The sequence below is a fragment of the Phascolarctos cinereus genome, unplaced genomic scaffold (assembly GCF_003287225.1).
Source record: "Phascolarctos cinereus isolate Bilbo 61053 unplaced genomic scaffold, phaCin_HiC Scaffold_4;HRSCAF=312, whole genome shotgun sequence".
Classification (NCBI taxonomy): domain Eukaryota; kingdom Metazoa; phylum Chordata; class Mammalia; order Diprotodontia; family Phascolarctidae; genus Phascolarctos; species Phascolarctos cinereus.
The window spans coordinates 295,309,380-295,329,212 of NW_027555847.1; the positions used below are offsets into that span (position 1 = coordinate 295,309,380).

At 37.6% G+C, this 19,833-nt stretch overlaps 1 long non-coding RNA gene across 2 annotated transcripts in view; it reads left to right on the forward strand.

Annotated features, from left to right (window-relative positions):
* The window catches only part of LOC110223112 (uncharacterized), a 48,028-nt gene extending 31,782 nt beyond the window's left edge, over nucleotides 1-16,246 (forward strand). For both annotated transcript variants that reach the window (XR_002328596.2, XR_013486103.1), the window contains 4 exons: nucleotides 2,274-2,346; nucleotides 8,443-8,518; nucleotides 13,707-13,813; nucleotides 15,808-16,246. This is a non-coding gene — a long non-coding RNA (uncharacterized LOC110223112). The remainder of the gene's footprint in view (nucleotides 1-2,273; nucleotides 2,347-8,442; nucleotides 8,519-13,706; nucleotides 13,814-15,807) is intronic.
* The last annotated feature ends 3,587 nt before the right edge of the window (nucleotides 16,247-19,833 follow it).

Below are 19,833 nucleotides of genomic sequence, written 5' to 3' on the forward strand. Positions count from 1 at the left end.
AAGATTCTACTAAGCACAAGCCACACTGGTAATTTAATTATAACTGCCTATACACTAGGCATAATTATACAAACACAAATATAGGCACCTTCTAGAAGCCTTGATACTTTGTTCCAGCATTGTCTCTTCCTCTCGCCCTGCCCCCCCCTTTAAAAAAGTATCTAAAGTCCTTGAATTTACCCTGTGGCCACCTTGAAATCTCATTTCTAATCCCCTAACACCCTTAATTATGTGCTCAGTAGTTCAAATTGTTATTAAACAGCTTTTATGGGATTATAATTTTTATTCCTGATTAGGCAATGAATATATATTATCAACTATTACATTCATTTAAAAATTGTGATTAAAGGTTTAATCCCCCAAAGATGTTTATAACAATATAAGCTGCCCTGGTATAATTGGAATTAGGGAATTAGGAACTTGATTTGAGGAGTGGCTAAAGGATAAATAAATTTGTAAGTAAAGATATTACTTTAAAGTTTTTGTAACTTTAGTTCTCTGAAATGACCATAGACCTCAAAGTGGGCCTCCTAATACTATTTGTAGGCTGGCCATTTGGTGTGTCTTGAAATCACATGATTATTGTACACTCAGAATAGATATATTTGTGCACATCTATGTGTATATAGTGTATATACATTCATATATGAATTGATCACTTCTGTATCTTTAGTAAATATATATATGCATATATATATACATATACAATTTGTTTAGTTCAGATAAAAAAGAGACAACTATAGCAAATGGCAATAAAAGTCACACCATGAAATATGAGTAAGAATGAATAGTTAGCTACATTTGGTATATTCTGATTAACATAAATAGCCAAACAATTTTTTTTGTATGCACACTTTAAAATCTCTCTCCATTTTCTTCTCCTTCCAAATTCTATGAATAATTTTTCTCATGACATAAAAATATATGTGCATAAAATATGTGTATTTAAAAATATATGTATACAGTTTGTGCAATTCAGGTCAAATCTCCTTTTCCTCAGTTTTTTTTTTGCAAGAATTAGCTGGATAATCGCCTTAGGGGTCTATTTTATTCTGCCTGTGTAGACACAGATTAAAAGTTGGGCAAAGTCAAAAGTGAGTTGGAGGCATCACTTAGAGTCTTGTTGGGCATACTAAATAAGGTGAAGGCAGGGACTGCTTAATTTTCATCTTTGTATCCCCAGTACAAATCCAGCTTTAGATGCTTACTAGTTACATGACTCTATGCAAGTCAAGTAACTTCTGTCTGCCTAAGATTCGTCATCCACCAAATATAATAGCATCTATCTTTCAGGGTTGTTGTGAAGATAAAATTAGGTAACATTTATAAAACAAAACTTAAAGTGATATATATATATATATATATATATATATATATATATATGTGTGTGTGTGTGTGTGTGTGTGTGTGTGTGTGTCTTTAATGCTTTGAAGCCAGCATCTTAGGAGTGGCCTGTGCACAGTTGTTTTTTTTTTTTCTGTACATTTTCCAGGGATAGCTAGGTGACACAGTGGATAGAGTGTTAGGCCTGGAGTCAGGAAGACATCTTCCTGTGTTCAAATCTGGCCTCAGACACCTACTAGCTGTGTGACCCTAGGCAAGTCGCTTAACTCTGTTTACCTCAGTTTCCTTTTCTGTAAAATGAACTGGAGAAAGAAACTGGAAACCACTTCAGTATCTTTGCCAGGAAAATCCCAACAGGGTCACAAAGACTTGAACACAATTGAAATGAGTCAACAACAACAGCATTTTTCTGTGGTCCTGTGAAAAGAACTAGTCATGGGATTTGGATATGATGGAGAAGAAAAATGGAGGCAAATTTAAAGGCCGCATACTTCAGGACAAAAACTGTACTGTGGTTGCCATTTATATTAATTGGACTAAGTGAATAGTGGAAAAATCTTCACTCTATTGTGTGCTGTACATATTCAGGAATATTTTGGGAGAGAGAATGAATGGCTTGGTATCTTCTATGCAAAAATGTATATTGGAAAGACAGTTGAGAAAAGGGGGTAGCATGAAATTTATGAGGAAAGGACTAAGAAAGAGTTTCCTGGTATTTGTCTTTCTAGATAAGTGTGTTGCAGATATGTAGTATAAATTAAATCTGCTGAAAGGGATGTGTAATCTATACTGCTGACTTAATCCTCCTTCTAGTTCCTAATAAACAGGACAGCTTTGCATTTCTGAAACGTCGTTCAACAAATCTCATGTACATAAGTGTTAATTTCTTAATTTAGTGCTTATGTATGTATTTATGTGTGCCCTTCTAGGTTCATTTTTCTAATGAAAACCACAGGGGCAGTGTCTACACTGGCAAGATGCAGTAGAGAACCAAGCAATCTGGTGAGTTCAATTATCATAGATAAACAAATAGATTAACAAAATATCTATAACATAGATAAACAAGTCAATTTAGGTTAAATCTCACTTCCTCAGTTCTTTTTGCAAGAATTATCTGGATTATCCCCTCAAGTGTTTAGTTCATCCTGCCTGTGTAAACACAGTGTAAAAGTTGGGCAATTGGAGAAATCACATAGCCTCAGCTCTCTTGCTTAACATACAAAATAAGCTAATAATATATCCCTACACTAGATTGCCCTACTGCTGACAGCACACAACATACATTGCCTAGTCCAGGGGTGGAGAACCTGTGGCCTCAAGGCCATATGTGGCTCTCTAGGACCTTGGGTGTGGCCTTTTTGCTGAGTCCAAGTTTTACAGAACAAATTGTTTTATTAAGGGGATTTGTTCTGTGAAGTTTGGATTCAGTCAAAGGACAGCACTTGAGGACCTAGAGTGTCCCCATTCCTTTACCTGTTTTCTGGGAGTGGTGAGGGGATATGATGAGATTTTGTTTTATTTAATTCTGGGGAAGGACTATCTTATTCACAGTATGGTTAAAGGGTAATGAATGGTGAAAAAGAGAAATTCTGGTAAGAATCAGTCATTCATTGTTTGAACTCCAAGTAGAACATGAGAAATTTCATTTGAATTTGAATGAAGGTGATGAAATAAAATGCAGTAGCATTATATATTAAATTTTTTTTGGGGGGGATCTAGACCTCCATTACTAGAGTGGAGAGATTCTATTGTAGAACCTCCCTCCACTGATGTGGGCTGGTAATTCATCCTGCAGTGTTTATTCTTAGGGAGTTGCCTAGCACACTAAGAGGTTAAGTGACTTTGACATGACCATTCATTTACAATGTAGTGTAGTGGATAGGTTACTGTACTTGAAGTCAGGAAGACCCAGGTTCAAATCTCCCCTCAGGCACTCCCTAGCTGGGTGATTCTGGGTAAGTCCCTCAACATCTCTATGCCTCATTTTCCACATCTGTAAAATTAGGCTCTGTGCCCTTCAAAGTAAAGCTCTAGATTTTTGATCCTATGAGCATGTGTTAGATATATGAACTAAACCCCAGTCTTACTGATTCCAAAGTTGGCTTTGAATCTCTTAATGTCATGTCTCCTCTCTGACTTGCAATATTGAGTTATGTTCAGATGTAATGGTTTAAGGCCATTCATCTTCCTTGCTCACAGTTGTTAATGTTAATGCTCTCTCTTCCTCCCAGATTTACTTTGTATATGCTTTTTACTTACTTATCAATGTATATGTTGCATCTTCCCTCCCTCTTCAGCTCTGACAATGATGCCAGCCTATCATGAGCTAATACCTGAAGCCTTTGCAGCTTGGTAGAAACTGTGGGAGCCATCTTTTCCCTATGTCATGATGAGGCATATTATACATAAACACAGTCATGTTGTGCCTGTGTGTAAACTAACAAATGCCTATTGGGACAGGCAAAATTGAACATTTTTTTTTTTAGTTTAGTCATGTCAGAATGTCTGACCCTTTGTGACCCCATTTGGGGTTTTCTTAGCAAAGATACTGAAGTGGTTTGCTATTTCCTTCTCCAGTTTATTTTTATAAATGAGGAAACTGAGGCAAACAGGGTTAAAGTGACTTGCCCAGGGTCAGACAGCTAGTAAGTATTTGAGGCTAGATTTGAACTTAGGAAGATGAGTCTCCCTGACTGCGAATCCAGAATTCTGTCCATTGTGCCACCTAGCTGCCCCAAGATTGAAGTACTAGAGCAGAATGGTTACATTTCCCTAAGATCAGGCCACAAAACTAAATTTCTAGGGCCAGTAGGTCACTATTGTCCTCTTGGATCAGGGCAAAGAGTACATATTGTTTTTCAGTGTACCAGGCAAATGGCCTAATTACCCTTTATTATGGGAACCTTGAACAGCAACAAAACAGGATAATTGCATTAATTGTAATAACATTCCAAAAATATGGTCTTTACCATATTCTTCTTCAATGAAACAATTCACTTTACTATCATTTTCTTTCTCTTGACTACAGACTTCCCTGAAAATAAGCTTGAGGAATTATCTTTTAATTAATTGTTGCGGAGGTACCCACAGCCCCAACGTGTGAAGCTACATCTAACATAGGAACACACTACTTCCATTGGCTCCATCGATATGACCCTTCTGCCCATTTGTCCTACTTCCTCCCTTGAGGTCATTCCCTGGCCTACCACTTCCTAGGGGCAGACCACTGATATTCTGCCAATGATAAGGAGGCAGGGCCATGCAGTGGATGAAGCATTATTTCTGGAGTCAGAGATTTGGGCTCTGATACTTACCTTTATGATCTGAGGCAATCACTGGGCTTCCCTGGACCTCAGTTTCCTCATTTGCAAATGAGGGAGTTGAACTAGATCGCTTCAGAAGTTCACTCTAGTTCCAGATCTAGTCTGTTTAGGGTCAGCAGCTAGGTGGTACAGTGAATAGGGGACTGAAGTCAGGTAGACTCATTTTTCTGAGTTCAAATCTGGCCTCAGACATTTACTAGCGGTGTGACCCTGGGCAAGTAACCCTGTTTGCCTCAGTTTCCTCATCTGTAAAATGAACTGGAGAAGGAAATGGCAAACCACTCCAGTATCTTTGCCAAGAAAACCCCCAAAAGGGGTCACAAAAAGTCAGAACATGACTGAAAAAACAACTGAACAGCTACTTAGGGTCTCCTGCTTTTGCTCAAGGACTCCATGTACTCCTGATATCTGTTGGTCAGCTCAATTGTCTCCTTGAGCTTCTTGACCATTGACAACTATGAAAATAATACTGTATCTGGAAGGTGAGAAGGAAAGCTATTTAATAACTCAGATTACTTGATGACATAAAACACTAGAATAGGAACAGTGCCCACACAAGAAGGAGAGATATTGCCAGTGAGAAAATGAATGGTCAGAATCACAAAGTAACTTAAAGCTCTTCACATCTACCTTTGTAGCTTAATGTCACAGTAGTCTTCTTTATGTACTCTAAGATCTTGTGAACTAGACCATTAGCTATTCTCTCAACTTGACAATCCAGCTCTTGCCTCTGGACTTTCCTCTATACATGGAATGGTCTCTCTCCTCACATCTACTTTTCAGTATCCTTATCTTCCTCAGGATTAATCAGGATTAATTTCAGGTACTATTCCCCTCCATGAAGCTCCCTGATGATCCCACATCTTCAGTTTTCAAAAAATTTGCCATTTTCTTTTTAAAAAAATTACTATATTTTTAATATCCAATTAAAAAATTTTGAGCTCTGAATTCTCTTCTTCCTGCCTGTCCCCCATCTATTGAGAAGGCAAGAAATGTGATATCAGTCATATATGTGAAATCATGCAAAACATATTTCCCTATAGCCATGTTGCAAAAAACCCCACAGAAAAATAAAGTGAAAAAAATTGTGCTTCAATCTGCACTTCAACTTTATCAATTCTCTACTTGTGGAGATGGATAGTGTTTTTCATCATAAATCCTTCAGAATTGTCTTGGATCATTGTATTAATCAGAACAGCTAAGTCTAACACAGTTGATCATTGTACAATATTGCCATTACTGTGTACAATGTTCTCCCGGTTCTGTTCACTTTACTTTGCATCAGTCCATATAAATCTTCTCAGGCTTTTCTGAAACCATCCTCCTTGTCATTTCTTATAGCACAATCATATTCCAGCACCATCATATACCACAACTTGTTCAGCCATGCTCCAAATGATAAGAATTTTAATTTTATTAAAAAATTATTATTTTGAATTTGAAAAACATCAACAAAATGAACATTTTCAGATATAAAGAATAGAAAAAGAAGACTCTATATGTAACCACAATTCTCTTACATATAGCTGTTTTAAGAAAAAAGTATACAAATAATACATTAGTTCCAAAGCCATTCCATTGATCTGTATCTCCCTTTGCTTTTCCTTCTGCTCTCTTCTGTATATTTTGAAAAACTTCAAAGATGCCCTTTTCTTTCTTTTCTTTTTTGGCATCACTATCTCTAGCTCCCTTTTCTTCTCCTGTTTTTTTGTATAACAAAGAATTTTGCTGTGACTGTTTTTGTACATATCCCTTTCCTTAGTTTTTAATGTTCTCTACCTCTACAAAATACTTTTATTTCACTGTACTGTACATACATCATGTTTTCCCCTGTAGAATCTAAGCCCCTCAAGGGGAGGTATTGTTTCATTTTTCTCTTTGTATCCCAAGCTCCTAGCATAGTGCCTTGAAAATAGTAGATGCTTAAGAAGAATTGAATTGATTCTGGAGTAATAATGTCATTAAGGGGGTGGGAGAAGTTAAGAGAAAGAGAGAGGGGCTGGTGCAAAAATTACCAAAGAGTGAGTTCCCTAACTTCTTTTATCCTAACGTGGAAAGACAGCACCTGTGAGTAGGAGCTTCTCACTATCAAAAGTCATCTGTTGGGCATCTTGACACTCTGATATAATTTGTTTCTATGAGATATTTGCCACATTTAGACATATCCTGAAGATTTTGTTCTATCTTTTCTGGGTAGATGTAATGAGGGAAGAAGCGATAACTCAATCTTTCTCCCCATTCCTTTTCTGCCCCCTCCTTTTTTTCCCTTCCCATTTATCTTACAGGCTAGAAAGTTGAGTCCAAATCTAATAAGGTGAAATTGAACAAATATAAACATAAAATCCTGAACTTGCGTTAAAAATGTCAACTGCACAAAAAAATACAGGCTGGGTAGGTGTGGCTAGACAATAGTTCTTCTGAAAAAGATAGGGGGAAATGCTCAATATGAATCAGAGATCAAACCAGGTTAGGGCAACTGGGACTTTACCCCAAGTGGGAAGTTTGGAAGGCTCTGGCAGTGCTTGTGATTGTATTCATTTAAAAGAATAAAGGGGGTCTAGAACCTCGTGGCATAGGATAGTTTGAGTAGCTAAGCTCTGGAGAGGGACACTTGACCCTGGCCCTTGGCCTCTTGTGAGCTCAGTGCGTGTAGCTGAGGTCTCAGGCTCCTGAGCAACCACAGTGGGAGGAAATAAGAGAAGGGGGTATACAAACCATTCATAGACTGTACCCCAGAGATTCAGATTTAGTATAGCAGATGAATATAAGGAAGTTTCAGAGGGAGGGAACTAACAGTTGTGGGTGTTTGGGCAATGTTTAATGCAGAAGATTGGGCCTCAGCTGTATCTTAAAGGAAGAGATGGACTCTATGACTGGTAGGTAAGGAGGGAGTGCAGAAAGATGGAGTGAGAAGTTGAGGATAATGCCTAGGTTACAGATCTGGGACACTAGGATAGTAGCACCTTCAACAGAGATGGGGAAGTTTGGAAGAGGGAATGATGTAGGGGAAAAGATCATCATCAATTTATATCCAGCCCTGAACTCTGGTCCTGCCTGTTGGACTTACTGAACTGAACGTCTTACTGGTGTCCCAAGCGAAAGCTGTCCCAAATTAGAAATCATTATCTTTCTCCCTAAACACATACATTTCCAAACTTTCTTGTTTCTGTTGAGGGCACCACTACCTTTTCAATCTCCCAGGTTCACAACTTCAGTGTTGTTCACAAAGTCACTGTTATTCACCCCATGTAGCCAACCAATTATCAAAGCCTGTCATTTCCACCTCCAAAGTTTCTACCTCTCTCTACATCTTTCACTCTTCCCCTTTCTTTCCATCTGCTGTGCTACCAACTATCAACATTCTCCCAGACTATTGCTTTCTAATTGACCTCCCTGCCTTGTCTTTCCTCACTCCAATAAATCATCCATACATTTTCCACTGCATTGATATCTTGATGGAAGTATTCCCTGTTCTCATTACTGATTGGACATAGGTTTTCTAGGAAGAAGTGCAACTATGAATCTAAGAAATGGATCTTGAATGACCAATTACAGACCATAATCTTATAGGTTTTATGAAGATCTTGAGTAATTTCTTGATAAATTTCTGCATTATAGTCCCCCTCCCAAAAGTTTTTGGTCACTTTAAAAAATGATATCTATATAGTTCTGTCAACTTAATTAAACTCTTCCTCAAAATGTTTATCTTTTATCACTTTCTTTATAATTCCTCTTTGACTTTAGCCTCACTGATTCTTGGAAATATATTTTTCAGGTAAAGAAATCATCATCATTTTGATTCTTCATCCTGACAAAATATTTCAATAGATCAAGTTGAATGCTCAGTGGTGGTAAGAAAAAAATTTCAGGACTAATGAATGATTGGCATGTTTTTCTTCCCAGAATAATTTTTTCCCTCTGAGGCCAGTATTATTTAATGTGGTCATTTTTTTTCCTGCTTCTCTTGTACCATTCACAAGTAAAACATCAATATTTGGTACATCCAAGCAATGTTAAGAGGCAGAATGATGGAATTGATATAGAGCCAATCTCAGTATAAGGAAAGCCTGAGTTCAAATTCTGTCTCTGATACGTCCTGGCTATGTGGCCCTGGACAAGTTGCTTAACCCTTCAGCGCTTTGAGCAATTCTCTAAGATTATAAATTTCAGAAAAGGTGCAGAAAATGCTGACCTGCATTTGTTGAGAAAGTTCCTCTCTGGGAGCCCCCACTACTAAAGAAATCATATTCCTTATCCCTATGTTGTAATCCTGGTAGTAGAGGGAACATTTTGAGATCCCCATGGAAATGCCAAGAGTACTTTTCATAGGAAATGTGTCTCAAAAGAAATTTATGTTTTGGACATATTTTGTTGCCCTCTTGCAGGATATTCCATCCTTTTAGAAGCAAAATGTTTAGCTTAATTTTTGGATAAAATCACAAACAAGTTCATTTAGGTCTACTTGAGTTGTTAAATGAAGACCTAGAGACAGAATGTTTACTTCAAATGGGAGACTGCCACCTTGCTCTTCTCTTACCTTGTCATTGAGCATCATTGGTAGAATCTGAATCGTCAGGCTCAACTTCATTCAATTCTACATTTCTGGTGGTTTTGGTATCATATGTTTAGAATTGGAGGGAATATTCTTGATTTTTTTATTAGTCAAAAGTAGCAATCTGTGAAATGGGCTTTTTGTTTTCTCCAAATCATGTGACAAGATCTCTGTATCCTGCCATTCAGTAGTGAAACACAGTGATACACCATTAGTGAGGGATCCAAGCCTTATCCTCATCATCTAGCTTGCAACCAAAATGCATTCACATGATTTCTCAATTAGTAAAGTTTTGTCTCTGAGATTTTAAAGTTATCTTCCTGCATACCTAACAATAACTACTTTGAATGATTGACACACTTATAAGTCATATTGAGAATTTAAGTAACAAATGCCAACATATACAGAATACGAGGCACTTGAGAAAACAGGATTAGAAACAATAACGATGTTCACCAAAATGACACCCTACACACAATTGACAGAACAGCTGTTACATATTGAGAGTTTTACTACATGATTGAACACTCATGAACATGTCTTAGCCTGCCCTGTCACATAACACTTAAACTGGGACTTCACACCACATGCAAAGAATAAGCCACCTAATGACTTCTCACTATATCTCCCCCTAGCCTGTCCTCAGTCAAACCACACTTTATTGCCAACTCATACTGAATAGTTTTAAAAGAAAAGTTACATGTCACTTAGTTATAGTGATAGAGTGATAGAGACATTCTGTTTGCATTTTGAATTCAGCATCAAAAATACACTAAAAAAATACCATGAAGTTTTCATGTGACGATTTATAAACGGAACAATGATGGCAGTGGGGTCACTAGATTAGACCACAAGGTTCAGACACGCTGCCCTGGCTGCCTGTGTCTAGCAACAATGTCATCCCCTCCAGATAAAAATGGTACTGGGAAATGTTTGACAAAATAAATAAGAATACAACAAAATGTAGATATAGTTACATTTGAACGTGGCCATCGAGGATCCTTGTGTATGGATTGGTGGTCCTCATTTCTATTTGACTTTGACATCACTGGATTAGACCACACATCAATGATTTAATTATTGTTTCTTGGGCTACTTTAGATTTTAAATAAGGAATCTTTGTCAGTAACAAAGATATTTCAAGATATTCTCCTGAAATATTCTCTTGGAAATCATGTGAAGTAGAACTATGGAATTTTAGAATAAGAAATCTTAGAATCCTTAATTTGACAGATTGGGAAAACTGAGATCCAGGAAGGCTTGGATTTGTCTAAAGTTTCAGGGCTAGTTAGCAGCAGACTATTAGCACTTCATACATATAATTACCATTTGAACGATGAATAAATTTCTTCTGAATATGATCATTGTGGAAACTAATGGCAAGTTTGTGGATGATATGAATGGATGTTTCATTTCTCTCCAAGATAAAAATAAGCTAATGTATATTTCCATAGTTAGTTCATTTCATGGCATTTAAATTATTTATGTTAAATTGATAACAACAATAATGACAATAGCTGGCATTTATACAACACTTTAACTTTTGCAAAGCACTTTAGGTATATTATCTTCTTTGAGCCCTACAACAACCCCTGTGTTATAACTTATGTGAATTACCGTACAAACCCCAGTAAGTTGTTCATATTCTTGAACTTCCGGAGACTCCACGACCGATCATTTCCACAAATCTGATCTCACATTTTCTCTTTTATAGAGTATTTCACATTCTAAACGCAGATTCCTTTAAAAGAGACTTTTTTCATTCTTTTTGCTTGCATTTGCTTTCCTAGCATTTAGCACAGTGCTTGACACATAGTAAGCCTGTATTTATAGGCTTAATGTTTCTCTGTCTCTCTCTGTCTCTCTCTTTCTCTCTCTCTCTCTCTCTCTTACAGAACCACTAATAACATCGTATTTTTATAGGAACTATTTTAAAACAATTTCTCCAGACTACTAATGTGCCAATCAGCTTACCTTCTCTTCCGAACAGGCATCTCAGCATCATCTTGTCATTTCCTGGTGATTTACTCCATGTTAGCAGCCACCCTAGAACAGGGGTTTGCCCGTGGTAGTGTTCCCATGACCATTTGCTTTCATCTCAAATAAGTGGTTGCGATACATTATTTTGTTGTATTCCTTCCCAATTGTAACTATTTGTGCTTTCCCCCTCCTTCTTTTTCTACAATCTTCTTTTAAGAGAAAAAAATCCTAATTATTTCTGGGCTGGACTTTTGTCTTAGGTTTGGGGTGCAAATCTATTCAAATCACAACTCTTTCTTGAGTCAGAGTCAGACTTAATGGTGAGATGATCTCTTTATATAATTTGTATTATCAGTTCAATAACTTCAAAGGGATTTTCAGTTTTAGGAATTCATCACAGGAAAGAGACATTGGCAGTCAGAAATAGGATGATGTAGGCAATCAAAAGAACTTTGGGAAGAAATCTTGTAATTGCATGTAGTTCAAAACACTGAAATCTATAGGGCATGATCTTTAGGGTGTTTCAAAAGTCTTAGTATGGTTTCAAACTAATTAAAGCTTAAAATGTCACAAAGATTTTTGGGACATGCTGTATATGTATTTTTCATTGGAAGGATTCCAAGTAGGGTCAGATTCTGAAGAATACAGCAGGTTTCATAATTCTTTTACAGAGGTGGCCCTCTAAGTAATAACAATAATATATACATATACATATATACATACAAGGGCAGCTGGTTGGTGCAGTGGATAAAGCACCAGGCCTGGAATCAGGAAAATCTGAGTTCAAATCCAGCCTCAGACACTTACTAGCTGTGTGACTGTGAACAAGTCACTTAACTTTGTTCGCCTCAGTTTCCTCATCTTAAAAAATGAGCTGGAGAAGGAAATGGTGGACCACTTCAGTATCTTTTCCAAGAAAACCCCACAAGGGGTCATGAAGAGTCAGACATGACTAAAAAATGGTGACACATACACACATATATAAGTTTATTTTTGTGCGATATATATCTTTGTAAGTTACAAAGCACTTTACCTACATTATTTCATTTACTCATTGAGTAAGTCAAATACTGACAATTTCCAATTTTGCTTTTATTTGTGCTTTTATGAACAGGTAGCAACATTTGGGAATTAATTCTGTATATACACACAAAGGATTTGGATGTGGGTTTCCAATAACTGCATCTATGAGGTCATCCAATATCTTGGTAGTTGATAAATCTCACAATCTTTCATAGTAATCATCCCCTAGATCTCTTCTTGCATTTAGCATTATTAACTCCCACTCCTTTCTTCTTGAAAGATTCTTTTTTCCCTTATTTCTGTGATCTTGCATTCTCTGGGTCCTTCTCCCCTCTCTCTTGCTCCTTCTTCTCTGTCTTTTCCACAATCCCTTTTTTTCACTTTTCCTCCTACAAATGTGGCCTTTTTGGAGGGTTTTGTTCTTAGTCTTTTTGTTTCTGTACTCTCTGCTTTGCAGGACCCCTTTATTCCCACAGCTCCATCTCTGTATGTATAGCTTCCAAATCTAAATTTCTAGCCCTAACTTCTCCCTGAACTCCACATCTATATTTCCAACCCTATTCTGGACATTTTCACTTGGAGGTCCTGCCAAAACCTTAAACTCAACATATCCAAAATTGAAATCATCATCTTCATCCTCAAGCCCCTTGACTTTCTTGTATCTGTCAATGGTTTTAGCCAGATTTGAAATTCATTTGTGAATTCTCCTCCCTTATCCAGTTATTCATGAAGTCCCCCTTAATTGTCCTCTCTATACCCATTCTTCATTCCTATACTGGTTCAGGTCCTTCTTTTTTCCCACCTATTACAATAGTTTCCTGACTGATCATCCCACTTCTAGTCATTTCACCCTTCTAATGCAGACCAGTTTTTAAGATCACAGTTCTGACAAAGTCTCTTTGCCTACAGCCCTCAATGGCTCCCTCTTGCCTATTGAATAAAGTCTAATATTTCCCTGTCATAATAGATAAGATCTGAGCAAGATAAGAAAAACACTCAATTTATACCACAAACATATGTTTTTATCAAATAACACATATTTTACTTTTACATTTGACAAATTATCTTCTTGGTTCAAAAAAAGGAAATATTTTTCTCAAATTTAAGATTCCTCAGCTAACATTTGTGAATTTCAATTTGAAGGTACCATGAACACATGAAAAACAACAACAACTTCATTTTTTATTCATTGAACAACAGGAAATGAGACACCATGATGGATTTTTCCTAACCCAAGAAAGCTCACTAAAGCCATCCTTTGCTTTACACAACAAATATTCAGAAAGTTGGTTTGTACTTAGAATTTTGTAATCAAATCCTGGTTTAATGTATTGAAGCCTTACAAAAGAAACTCTCAGATATGTTCTTATTTATAAACTTGCAAAACCTTTTGTTATATGAATGACTAACTCCTAATTTACCTGTCTTCTACATTCGAGCTTCCATCTATTTTTTTTTCTTAAAGTCATGTATAATGATTTCAGATGACTCTTTCCTGCAAAATATCACCAATAATGAACAAGCCAACAGCCCTGGAGATGGTGGGTCACAAAGGTTGGAGAAAAAGGGATAAAGCAAGGAATTTCATCAGGTAAGTGGCTGACACTTAAAAATCAGACTAAAACAAAGGTTACATACAGTTTGGAGACAGCTAAAGAAAAGTGCATGAATTTGGTTTGTATAGATGTAAACTTAGCAAGGTCTAAGACAGGGAAGCTGTTGAAATTATAAAATGGTGGTTCAATTGGTATGTGTTGTTCTTTCCCAGTCAGTGCATGACTCCCAAATCCTATGGTTCAAGTATGACAGTTGTTGCGTTTCACACCTTGACTTTGGTGGAGTGTGCCGGAAGCCCAAAAGTGAGTTCGCTTAGTGAGAATGACTTCACAATTCAGCACCAGTTTCAACCAGTCAAAAATGCTGCCGTTTTGGCTTAACTACAGGAAGAGTCTGAAGCTCATGGTTTCTGTGACAACGCAGGGTCAGGTGACCTGGATATGTCCAGCCAAGCTGTTCCTGAGGAATAAATAGGCTGTTTGTAAACAGGACGGCTCAGCATTCTCTCACAAGATTTCAAGTTCACAAAGCATGAGGCAGCTGGGGGAAGGGTCAAAGGTGAAAGGTGACAAGCCGTCTTGGGCCCATTCTTAGGAGGAGCCTCTGGCTGCAGTTCAGACTGAGGTCCTGGAAATGCTCCATTGACAGGCCTCCTGCCAAGGGATTTGTTACTGTGAGAGCTCGGTTTAGCAGGATTTTATTACAAAAATTGTCTCTATTCTTTGACGGTTTATGAAAGTACCCAAAAGAAGAGAATTAAAAAGAAATGTATTTGTAGCAAACCTGTAAACAAATTCATTTCCCACACAAAATATAATCAGAATAATGTCTCTTTTCTAGGGACAGAAGCCCCTAAAAGTGAATTTACTATGTAAAGTAATAACTGGAGATTGTTGGCAAACCACATTCCACAAAAAAAAAATGCATTAAGATAACTAAGAGGATTAAAAAAATACTGACAGTTAACTTGGAGCTGTTGCAGATATAGTAGGAGGCTATATATCTCTGCTGCCCCATAACCTTCAGAGGTAGGGTCTTTGGTTTAAAAGGTCTAATGAGATATTGCAACTAATGAGCCCACTTACTCATATATCATACTTCTCTTGAGTGTTAGGAGCTGGTATGTGAGATGACAGAAAGAAAAGTAGAATTGGGCTTCCTCAAATTTTCCTATTTCCCTGTAGATTTTTGTTGTTATTGGGGGAGGAAAGTGGTTTCCTAGACAAAAATGTATTTCAGGAGAACCAAACACAAAAGTAAATGTTAGATTTGGCTTTTCTGGGATTAGTGACACTAAAGGGCTATTTTTTAAATTGCCATAAGTATTATTCATTCACCTTATTCACTTGCTGTATCTGTATGTCAGGGAAACTCTAAGAAACTGCTTATCCTCTATAAGGATCTTTATATCTAGGTAGTTCTCCATGATAATGGGTTATTTTCATCACTGGGATTGGAAGAGTTGGAGAGCAGGGGAAATCCTTGAGGATGGGTACTGCTCAGATGAAGATAAGGTAGCTAAAGTTCGAAAGGCAACATGGTAGATAGGGTACCAAATTTGAGTCAGGAAGATCTGGATTCTAACCTACCTCAACTATTTTCTAGGGTTGTGACCGTGGGCAGTTATTTCACTTCTCTGTGCTTTAGGTTTTTAAACTATGAAATGAAGGAGTTGGATGTGATGTCTTTTAAGATCCCTTCCATCACTACAACAATTAAATGGAAGATCCAATGATTGGGATCTGGTGACAAATTATACTCTTTAAAGATAGCTCTAATGCAATTACACAACCACAGGCTGAAATGAGTTTGATTAGAAAAAACATTTTATGAAGAAAAATTGGAGAAGACCATGGTAGAAACCATCACTTGAAGTTTGGTTAATAGCCTTCATTCTGCAATGGTAGGAAGTCAGATGGGATGGGAAGCAGACAATATTCCTATATGACGTTTACACACTTGCTTGGTTTTTTTGTTTTTGTTTTTTACTTGTAGAACAATGAAATACTTCTATTCTGTTTTTCATAGAATTGTATAAGTGGAATTATGTGGAGATTTCCCATTTCATGGACCTTTGCTAGTTTGCTCCCATCCATTTTCTTCAGAAAAGCTCAAGAATCATATTTATTACCTGAAGAATGGAAGTCATTTGCCATTATCTTCCCTTTATAAGATTTCTTGGGAGCATGAACACATATCTACATGAGACAAATTGGTAAATAGATTTCTTTTCTATCTTACTAATAAAATAATGCATGTAGAGTGTTCTGTAAATCTTGAAGTGTTATGTTATTATTAAATGTATTATACAACACAACAACAACAATAACAATTTTCCCCTTGTGCAGAAATTTATGAGCTCCTTTCCTGTATTATTTTTGTTGTTCTCAAACTTGGGCATTTTGATCAAGTCACCCTTTTGGTTCACATTTTAAAAAGTACAAGCCTGCAGTGCAGTCATGTCATACATTTCTCTGTGTCCTAAAAAGCATGACAGTTTTTAAATTTTAACTTTCTTCTAATATAGCAGGACTGAGATTATAAATCAATGATTATCATATTATCATTATCATCTCAGAACTCACATTTACATAGTGCTTTAAGATCTAGAAAATGCTATGAAATAGGTAAAACAAATATTTTTATCCTTGCTTTACAAGTGAAAAAAAAAACCCAACAAAGCAAGTAACTTTCTCAGGGTCCTGCAGCTGGCTCGACAGATAGAGCACTGATGTTGAAGTCAGAATGACCTGAATTCAAATCCTTCCTCAGACACTTAATAAATGTGTGACCTTGGGCAAGTTACTTAAGTGTTCACAGTTTCAGTTTCTTCATCTACAAAACAGGGACAATAATAGTCTGTACCTCCCAGGGTCATCGTGAGTATAAAATAGATGGTATTTGTAAAATGCTTTGCAAACATTATGTCACTATGTAAATACTAGCTATTATTGTCATCATAATCAATTATATGGGGTGGTACTTGAACCCAGGTCTTCTAATTCCAAGCCTACAAGGCTTTTGACAGTATACCACACTACCCCTAATCACAGAGTATGGATTTTGGTAAGGAATGTTAAAAAACAATCTAGCCTACCATTCTCATTTTTATAGATGAGGAAATTGAGGCTCTGAGAGGTTGTTGAATCAGATGTTGGATTGGAAGGGGACTTAGAGGTCACCTAATCCAATCTCTTCATTTTACAGATGAGGAAACAAGGTCTAGAAGTCATTTAGCTAGTTATTAGCAGAACTGGGATGACAATTCAGATCCCTTGATTCTTAGTTGAGGGCTCTTTCCATGATTGTAAAATTTAAATAAAAAGTCATCTTAAGATCAGTTAGAATGCTTGTCAATAATTAAAATTGGGGCTATGGGTGCCCTTTGAGAGAATATTTCTTTTCTTTTCTTTTTTTTCTATTTTCTTTTCTTTTCTTTTCTTTTTTCTTTTTTCAGACAAAGACATGGTTTATTAGAACATCTGTCATATGGGACAGACTCTTAAGGACTCTGAACATTAGCAAGCTATTGGCTAGATTATAAGAATCTGAGCAGTGGCTAGATTTTAAGAATCTAAGCTGAGAGAATATTTCAAATGCTCTCCGAGCTGCACTTCTGCTGGTTTGGTGCAGTCTCTAACCTCTTTGTTGCTGTAGCGGATATTATCCCTGTACCAATTACTGCTGCTACTGCTACAAGTGACAGCTTGAACCTGGGTTATTGGTCTGGAGAACTCAGATCCCAGAAAGGGAGGAGAAAGAAAGCTATTGGAAAGGTTGCTAGCTTGTCCATGGACACTAATGGGCACTAAAGGACCTTGAGTACACTGTCCTCTGGTTTAGTAAGGAATAACGTACTGTTTTTGGATTCCCGATTACTTCAAAAGATCCTTATTTTGTTATTATGGGAAATCTATCAGCAAGGCTCCCAACCCTTCCACACCTTAAAAGACAGTCTTAGTGGTTTTATGTGGACAAAAATACCCCCACAAAAGGCCCCCCCACAAAAAATTGAATCCATCACTAGTAGCTTATGTTCTGGTGAGGAGTTTCTCACTCAATGAACAAGTATTTATTAAGCACCTACTGTGTTTCAGGAACTGTTTCTAGGTGAGGATACAAAGGAGTGAAACAGTCTCTGTTCTTAAAGAACATATATCATAGGGAGGGGATACAAGATTTGGGGCAGATATCAGACAAGGTAGACATAGGTCAATACAAAATATATGCAAAAATAGAGATAATTTTAGAGGGAGGGCACTAATAGTTGAAGTATTAAGGAGAGGCTTCATGTAGAAGGTGGCACCTGAGCTGAGCTTTGAAGGAAGCTAAGAAATTTAAGGGCTGGAAGGAGAAAGAGAGAGAGAGAGAGAGAGAGAGAGAGAGATAGAGAGAGAGAGAGAGAGAGAGAGAGAGAGAGAGAGAGAGAGAGAGAGAGAGATGGGAGGAGAAGAGAGAGGAGGAGACAGACAGTCAGACAGACGGGGGAAGGAGAGAGAGAGAGAGATGGAAAGAGAGGGAGAGGGGAGGGAGGGAGGGAGGGAGAGAGAGAACATTCCAGGCATAGGGACAGACAATACAATACCATAGAGACGGGAAATGGAATGCCATACGTGAAGAGCAATAAAAAGGTGAGAGTGGCTGGACTATAAAGTGAATGAAGAAGAGTAATGCATATTAAGGCTGGAAAGGTAAGAAGGAACCATGTAGTGGAGAGCTTTAAATGTAAAACAGAGGAATTTATATCTGATCTTAGAGATAACAGGGAGCTATTGGAATTTACTGAATAGTAGAGTGACATGGGCCTATCCTACCCTTTAGACAAATCACTTGAGCAGTTCTATGAAGGATGGATTGGAGGGGGGAGAGTCTTGAGACAGAGTGACTAAGGAGCTATTACAATAATCTAGGTGAGAAGTGAGGAGAGACTCAGCTGGTCCTTCGATGATACACAAGGCCCATAGCTGAAGGCATTCAGCTTGGTAGGACTTATCAGAGTTTTTGCTCCCCTGGCATAGCTATGCCCAACCCAACCCAACATTAACTTCCCTCCATGATGAAGCACCAACAGGACTTTAATGGAGATTCAATTTCTAACAAATTTTTAGGGTGTGTAACCCCTGTTCCAAAGCCCATTGGTGTAGGACTCTCTTCTTATTGGTGGAGATGAATGCCATGCCCTGCATTGAGGGGTGGGATGAGCTGGTGAGGGTGGAGAGAGCTCCAACCACCATCAGTCCACTTTGGGACTCTACAAGCTTCAAGTATAATTCAAGACTCCTCAAACAGTAAGTTGCTTTGGGCACTTCTGGCTTCTAGCTTTGAGGGGTAATATAGAAGAGACCAACCCCACTCAGGTTGCTGAAGGAAAAGACTCTGGGAAGCCATGAGAGGAGCTGGTGTCTCCATCTTGTCTCTAGGTCCAGCTTGCTACAGGAGAGGCTTCAGGGGTTTCCTTTTGGGTGAGGTCTAGAACTGTCCCTCTTGGTTGAGATGAAACAACAATATTAAACGGAGCAAACACAGATACTGCTAGCTTGATACCCCTTCTTTCTAAGGAGAGCCGAGTGGCTGCCAGCCCCAACTTCTTGCTCCCCTTCCTGGCAGTATTTGGGGAGGGGAGAGGCTAGCAATGTCTATTCTGCTTCCCTTTGAGCCACACAACACTATGCTATAGATGTGGAATCTTGTTAAATATGCTTCCCACCTCCAAAGTTCTAAATGCATTTATATAACAGTCTTTTTTAAAAGCAAAAATAGCAAAAACTAAAAAATTAACTCTTTTCACTTCCTTCTTGCCAAGACCAAAACAGTTTGTTGCATTTTTTTTTGATGAGCCTTCTACATAGGTAACAGTCATTTGATAAAAATTTATTAAGCACCTACTATGTAGCAGCTACTATGGTAAACACTAGGGATACAAGGAAGGTGAAAGACAGTCCCTGCTCTCAAGGAACTCACAATTTGAGAAGATAATACAGAAAAAAAGTTGAAAAGCATTGGGAGAAGGGGGGAAAGGGAGGATGCCCCGAAGGGGGAAGGGCTAGATCGGGC